This window comes from Lissotriton vulgaris, chromosome 5 (assembly GCF_964263255.1).
Source record: "Lissotriton vulgaris chromosome 5, aLisVul1.2, whole genome shotgun sequence".
Lineage (NCBI taxonomy): Eukaryota > Metazoa > Chordata > Amphibia > Caudata > Salamandridae > Lissotriton > Lissotriton vulgaris.
The window spans coordinates 1,052,289,226-1,052,298,474 of NC_141693.1; positions in this window are offsets into that span (position 1 = coordinate 1,052,289,226).

Below are 9,249 nucleotides of genomic sequence, written 5' to 3' on the forward strand. Positions count from 1 at the left end.
CCACTTCAATCACGCACAACACCTCCCCATCAACACCTTCCTTGCTCTCACTCTCACTCATCCTCAATCACCCTCAACACCTCACCCTCACTCACCCTCAACGCCTCACTCACCCTCATAGCCTCACCCACCCTCAACACCTCACACTGACTCACCCTCAATCTCACTCACCCTCAACGCCTCACCCTCAATCACCCTCAACACATCACCCTCACTCACCCTCAACACACTATCACACTACAACCACACAAAAAAACAATTAACACAACAACACCACTCATCACCACTGCAGCAAACAAAGGTCATACAATCAAAACATGTACCCTTTTAACAGTCACTCACACAACAACAGCTATTAATGGCCACTTTCACCAGGCATACACACACAACAGTCATCAGTGCTGCATGTTGCATTTGTGGACATCAGTGATGCCATTGTTGGGAGAAGTGCAACTGTTGTGGTGCAAAGTTATGCTGTGGTGGTAATTATTAAACATCAACACAGCACCACTCATCACTAGCACAAAACAACACATCACAACTACAGCATTACTAAGCACCACACACTAACATGCCCACACGCTCACACACCACCACCCTCACACACATCCACACTCAAACACTATCACACATCCTCGCACACCCACTCACATTCTCAATAAGCCTCATACCCTCACGCTCGCCAACAATCACTCACCCTCACCCTCACACCGTCACCCTCACACCATCATCCTCTCACCCTCAACACCTCACCCTCAACACCTCACCCTCAACACCTCACCCTCAACACCTCACCTCACCCTCAACACCTCACCCTCACTCACCATCAACACATTATCACACTACAACTACACACAAACACTTACAACAACAGCACCACTCATTACCACTACAGCATTACACATCAGACAAACTACATACAATCCAAACATGTGCGCTTTTAACAGGCACACACACTAAGAGCTAGCAATGGACACTTTCACAAGCCGTACACACACAACAGTCATCAGTGCATCCTTTCACCATGCATACACCCACACAAACAGCCATAAAGCCACGCTTTCAACAGTCACACACACCAAGTGGCCAAAGTGCACGCTGTAGAACAACTTTTGGTACGTTGCACACACAATCACAGCAATACAAGCATGCTTTGGTGCTATACAGTACTGCAGTTCTATGTCTAAATGAGACTGGGGGAGTTCTAAATACAGCTCTACTGGCAAAGAGTGATGATCTCATGTTGCTCAATTGTAGTGTGGGGGTGCCGAATGTTAATAATGTGCTATTGCTGGCGAAATGGACATAAGGGAGGCCGTGCAAGAGAAAATTACTACGCAAGTGCGACCGTAAAACACGTACGGCAAAACGAAACTCAATCCATGTCAAAGAATAAAACTAAATAGCAGCCATTGATAACATACAAAACACACTCAAATGAGAGGAGCCAGACAGGAAATACGTCCTAGCAAAGCAAGACCGAAAAGAATAATTACAGTAACATCAAGAAAAGGAAATGCATAAACAAATGTATAAGAACTCATAAAGGCACTCTTTCATAATAAGGGAATAAAATTGTCATTACCTGTCGATCGTAGCAGCTCATTCCCTGAAATGAAGAAATTATAAAAGAAACACAGCAAAAAAGAAAACATACACAGTGCATACATAATACTTTTAACTACAACAAGCAAAATAAATGACTAGCGGCGAAAGAAGTCACATACGGGTACAAATGACACAAGAAAAAGCTAAGTCAGAGGGAAAATAAACATCACAGTGCCACCTCAGGCGAAACGAAACTCCGGAAAATACATTCAAGGAAGACACTAGCAAAGATTACACAATGCATCCCGAACTATCAACTTAAACACGAGCCAACATTCGCATAAAGATCAAGAAATATTGCAAAACAGAAGGAAAGTCAGCGCGAAATCACAACGGACGCAATGTCAAAAACATAATAAAATAAACATTGCTTTATGTAACATTTCGAAAAAAAAACATTTTACAAACATATATCTTTTACAACAGTACTAAAGAATATTGTAACTCGAAAATCGATAATACACAAGGCGCAATACAAATAAAACACTCATACATCCTAATAAAACATTATGAATAATACGTATATACACACAAGTATTAATACATTCAAATTCATGTACTCAATGTTAATAAATGTACATCTTACCAGTCCAACGACGCAGCAACAACGACGGAGGAATAACACACCTTTACCGCACGAACATTCACACCAATGTAGAAAACGCCCCGTTAACGCACGTCAAATGCAACGCTACGTCACACAACGTAGAGCTGCGATTGGCTAAAAATTACGTAGCGCTCAACATTACATCACCATCAACTAAAAAATAGAACGCTAACATCCCTTACGTAACAAACGTAAAGGGAATACATTGCGTAATACCCTTTACTACAACAGAAATAAAACACATTTTAAGGACATACACTAAATACTTTTACAAACGTATACACATACGAAAATAGTTTTTTTTAACATTATAATCAACATTAACACATGGGCGAGACTCACATATGCCAATCACACCCTCAATCACCCTCACTCACATTCACTCAAGCTCACTCACCCTCAGCACCTCACCCTCACTCACCCTTAACAACTCACCCTCACTCACCCTCAAAATACACCCTCACTCACACTCAATACCTCACCCTCACTCACCCACAATACCTCACCCTCACCAACTCACTCGCACTCAGCCCCTCTTCCTCAACTCTTACTCACCCGCACTCACACTCAACACCTCACCCTCACCTTTACTCACCTTCACCCTCATTCACCCTCAACACCTCACCCTCAACAACGCAATCACTCACTCACACTCATTCTCACTCACCCTCAAGACCTCACACTCACTGACCCTCAACACCTCACCCTCATTCACCCTCAGCCCCTCACCCTCAACACCTCAGCCTTACTCACCCTCAACACCTCAAAACAACCACTATCCCTCACTCACACTCAGCCCCTCACCCTCAACAACTCAATCCTCACTCACCCTCACCCTCAAAACCTCAACACAATAACTTGCCCTCACTCACACTCAGCCCCTCACCCTCAACAACCCACCCTCACTGACACAATAAACCTCACTCACAACACATCACCCTCACTCAACTTCAACACATCACCCTCAACAAGTCAATCACCCTCAATAACTAACGCTCAACAAGTCTCACCATCACTCAGCCTCAACACCTCACACTCACTGACCCTCTACGCTTCACCCTCAATCTAACTCACGCACCCTCACCCACCCCCACCCTCACACACATTCACACCCTCAACATAACAAATCCTCACTCACCCTCACACACCCTCACTCAACATCATGGCTTCAACAACACCCTCACATGCCCCCACCCTCACACACCCCCCACCCTTACACACACCCAAACTCACACACTATCACACATCCTCATACACCCACACACATTCTCAATAAGACTCACACCCTCACCCTAACACACAATCACTCACCCTCACCCTCACACCATCATCCACTCACCCTCAATCACCCTCAACGTCACTCACCATCAATCACAAAACATCACCCTCAACTTCACTCACCCTCACACTCATTCACCCTCAACACCTCACCCTCATTCACCCTCAGCCCCTCACCCTCAACACCTCACCCTTACTCACCCACAGCCTCAAAAACTCAACCACAATCAGCCTCCCTCACTCACCCTCAGGCCCTCACCCTCATCACCTCACCCTCACTCACCCTCACCCTCACTCACCCTCAACTACTCAGCCTAACTCAACCACAACACATCACCCTCACTCAACATCAACACATCACCCTCATCAACTCAATCACCCTCACTCACTAACGCTCACCCACCCTCACCCTTACTGAGCCTCAACACCTCACCCTCACTCACCCTCAACGCTTCACCCTCAATCACACTCAGGCACCCTCAACCACCCCCACCTTCACACACCTTCACATCCTCAACATCACACATCCTCACTCACCCTCACACACTCACACACCCTCAATCAACTTCATAAGCTCTACCACACACTCACATGCCAACACGCTCACACACCCCCACCCTCACACACATCCACACTCACACACTCACACAATCTCACACATCCTCGCACACCCACTCACATTCTCAATAAGACTCAGAGCCTCACCCTCGCCAACAATCACTCACCCTCACCCTCACACCGTCACCATCACACCATCATCCCCTCACCCTCAACACCTCACCCACACTCACCATCAACACACTATCACACTACAACGACACAAAAACTTACCACCACAGCACCACTCATCACCACCACAGCATGACTCAGCAGACAAAGGTCATACAATACAAACTTCAACGCTTTTAACAGTCAGACACAACAACAGCTATCAATGTGAAATATCACCAGGCATACACACATAACAGTCATCAGTACTGCTGTAGTAGGTATAAATGAGACTGTTGTTGTGTGAACAACACATGTGGTAGTGCAAGGTGATGCTGAGTTGTTGCTCAATGGTACTGTGGGGGTGCAGAAAGATAAAGTGGTATTGCTGCGCGTTGCATTCGTGGACATCAGTGATGGCGTTGTTGGGAGAAGTGCAACTGTAGGGGTGATGAGTTATGCTGTACTGGTAATTATTAAACACCAACACAGCACCACTCATCACTAGCACAGAAAAACACATCACAACAACAGCATTACTAAGCACCACACTAACATCACTCAGCAACACACCAACATCACTCTGCCCCACCACAACAGCATCATTCAACAACAACACACTATCACACTACAACTACACACAAAAACAATTACCACAACAGCACCACTCATCACCACTACAGCATTACTCAGCAGACAAACTTCATACAATAAAAAAAAGGATTCTTTTAACAAGCACACACACACACACATCAATGTACTCTATCACAAGGCGTATATACACAAGTCATCAGTACTGCTGTAGTATGTATGAATTACACTGTTCGGTAGCTAAATGGGGCTGTGGTGGGGCAGAGTGATGCTGTATTGTTGCTCAATGGTACTGCGGGGGTGCAGAATGATAAAGTGGAATTGCTGCGTGTTGCATTCGTGGACATCAGTGATGCCATTGTTGGGAGAAGTGCAACTGTTCTGGTGCTGAGATATGCTGTGCTGGTAATTATTAAACACCAACACAGCACCACTCATCACTAGCACAGAACAACACATCACAACAACAGCATTACTAAGCACCACACTAACATCACTCAGCAACACACCAACATCACTCTAGACCAACCAAACAGTATCATTCAACAAAAACACACTATCACACTACAACCACACACAAACATTTAACACCAAAGCACCAATCATTACCACTACAGCATTACTCAACAGGCAAATGTCATACAAAAAAAAAATGTGCTCTTTTAACAGGCACATACACCAATAGATAGCAATGGCCACTTTCACCAGGCGTACACACACATCAGTCAGCAGTGCATCCTTTCAACATGCATACATGCACACAAACAGGCATCAGTCCACGCTTTCAACAGTCACACACACCACCAGCCAGAAGTGCACGCTTTAGGACATTTTTTTTTACCTTCAACACACAATTACAGCAAAAGAAGCATGCTTTGCAGCTGTACAGTACTGCAGTACTATATCTAAATGACACTGGGGGTGTACTAAATACGGCTCTAGTGGGCAAAAGTGATAATGTGATGTTGCTCAATGGTACTGTGGGGGTGCCAAATATTAATAATGTGCGATTGCTGTGTGCTGCAGAAATGGACTTCAGGGATCCCTTGGACAAGAAAAATACTAAATACAAGCCAAAACTGACCAAAAAACACGTACGGCAAAACGGAACTCAATCCATGGCAACAAATACACCGAAATAGCAGCCGGTATGAAAATGCACAAAAACAGTCTAATGCAAGAACGAAGTCAGAAAGTAAATTTCGAGCACAAAGACCTAAAACTATAATTACATTAGCTTTACAATAAGCAAATGCATAAACACAAGTATCAAAGTCACAAAGACACTCTTTCATAATTTAAAAAATTAATTGTCATTACCTGTCGATCGTAGAAGCTCATTGCCTGAAATAAAGAAAAGAAAAAAAAAAAAACATACAAATAGAACATAAACTTTGCATACATAACAATTTTCACTACAACAAGACACACACACAAAAAAAAGCATCACGGCGAAAAAAGTCACATACTGTTCAAAAAAACACAAAACTAAGCAAAATCACACGAAAATGACACATCAACGTGCTAACTCACTACATCACCCTCACTCACCCTCAACACCTCACCCTCATTCACCCTCATACCCTCACCCTCAACACCTCACCCTCACTAACTTCACCCTCAACACCTCACCCACAATTCAACACCCTCACTCACCCTCACCATCACTCACCCTCACTCAACATCAAGCCCTCACCCTCAGTCACACACACTCACCCTCAACATTTCATCCGCAATAACGCTCAACTTCAATCAACCTCAACAACTCACCCTCAATAACCCTCAACACCTCACCCTCACTCACCCACAACACCTTACCCTCACCCTCACTCACCCACAATACCTCACCCTCACTCACCCTCACCAACTCAGTCGCACTCAGCCCCTCTTCCTCAACTCTTACTCACCCGCACTCACACTCAACACCTCACCCTCACCTTTACTCACCTTCACCCTCATTCACCCTCAACACTTCACCCTCAACAACGCAATCACTCACTCACACTCATTCTCACTCGCCCTCAAGACCTCACACTCACTAACTCTCAACACCTCACCCTCATTCACCCTCAGCCCCTCACCCTCAACACCTCAGCCTTACTCACCCTCAACACCTCAAAACAATCACTATCCCTCACTCACACTCAGCCCCTCACCCTCAACAACTCAATCCTCACTCACCCTCACCCTCAAAACCTCAACACAATAACTAGCCCTCACTCACACTCAGCCCCTCACCCTCAACAACCCACCCTCACTGACACAATAAACCTCACTCACAACACATCACCCTCACTCAACTTCAACACATCACCCTCAACAAGTCAATCACCCTCAATAACTAACGCTCAACAAGTCTCACCATCACTCAGCCTCAACACCTCACACTCACTGACCCTCTACGCTTCACCCTCAAAAAAAACTCACGCACCCTCACCCACCCCCACCCTCACACACATTCACACCCTCAACATAACAAATCCTCGCTCACCCTCACACACCCTCACTCAACATCATGGCTTCAACAACACCCTCACATGCCCCCACCCTCACACACCCCCCACCCTTACACACACCCAAACTCACACACTATCACACATCCTCATACACCCACACACATTCTCAATAACACTCACACACTCACCCTAACACACAATCACTCACCCTCACCCTCACACCATCATCCACTCACCCTCAATCACCCTCAACGTCACTCACCATCACTCACAAAACATCACCCTCAACTTCACTCACCCTCACACTCATTCACCCTCAACACCTCAGCCTCATTCACCCTCAGCCCCTCACCCTCAACACCACACCCTTACTCACCCACAGCCTCAAAAACTCAACCACAATCAGCCTCCCTCACTCACCCTCAGGCCCTCACCCTCATCACCTCACCCTCACTCACCCTCACCCTCACTCACCCTCAACTACTCACCCTAACTCAACCACAACACATCACCCTCACTCAACATCAACACATCACCCTCATCAACTCAATCACCCTCACTCAATAACGCTCACCCACCCTCACCCTTACTGAGCCTCAACACCTCACCCTCACTCACCCTCAACGCTTCACCCTCAATCACACTCAGGCACCCTCAACCACCCCCACCTTCACACACCTTCACATCCTCAACATCACACATCCTCACTCACCCTCACACACTCACACACCCTCAATCAACTTCATAAGCTCTACCACACACTCACATGCCAACACGCTCACACACCCCCACCCTCACACACATCCACATTCACACACTCACACAATCTCACACATCCTCACACACCCACTCACATTCTCAATAAGACTCAGAGCCTCACCCTCGCCAACAATCACTCACCCTCACCCTCACACCGTCACCATCACACCATCATCCCCTCACCCTCAACACCTCACCCACACTCACCATCAACACACTATCACACTACAACGACACAAAAACTTACCACCACAGCACCACTCATCACCACCACAGCATGACTCAGCAGACAAAGGTCATACAATACAAACTTCAACGCTTTTAACAGTCAGACACAACAACAGCTATCAATGTGAAATATCACCAGGCATACACACATAACAGTCATCAGTACTGCTGTAGTAGGTATAAATGAGACTGTTGTTGTGTGAACAACACATGTGGTAGTGCAAGGTGATGCAGAGTTGTTGCTCAATGGTACTGTGGGGGTGCAGAAAGATAAAGTGGTATTGCTGCGCGTTGCATTCGTGGACATCAGTGATGGCGTTGTTGGGAGAAGTGCAACTGTAGGGGTGATGAGTTATGCTGTACTGGTAATTATTAAACACCAACACAGCACCACTCATCACTAGCACAGAAAAACACATCACAACAACAGCATTACTAAGCACCACACTAACATCACTCAGCAACACACCAACATCACTCTGCCCCACCACAACAGCATCATTCAACAACAACACACTATCACACTACAACTACACACAAAAACAATTACCACAACAGCACCACTCATCACCACTACAGCATTACTCTGCAGACAAACTTCATACAATAAAAAAATGGATTCTTTTAACAAGCACACACACACACACATCAATGTACTCTATCACAAGGCGTATATACACAAGTCATCAGTACTGCTGTAGTATGTATGAATTACACTGTTCGGTAGCTAAATGGGGCTGTGGTGGGGCAGAGTGATGCTGTATTGTTGCTCAATGGTACTGCGGGGGTGCAGAATGATAAAGTGGAATTGCTGCGTGTTGCATTCGTGGACATCAGTGATGCCATTGTTGGGAGAAGTGCAACTGTTCTGGTGCTGAGATATGCTGTGCTGGTAATTATTAAACACCAACACAGCACCACTCATCACTAGCACAGAACAACACATCACAACAACAGCATTACTAAGCACCACACTAACATCACTCAGCAACACACCAACATCACTCTAGACCA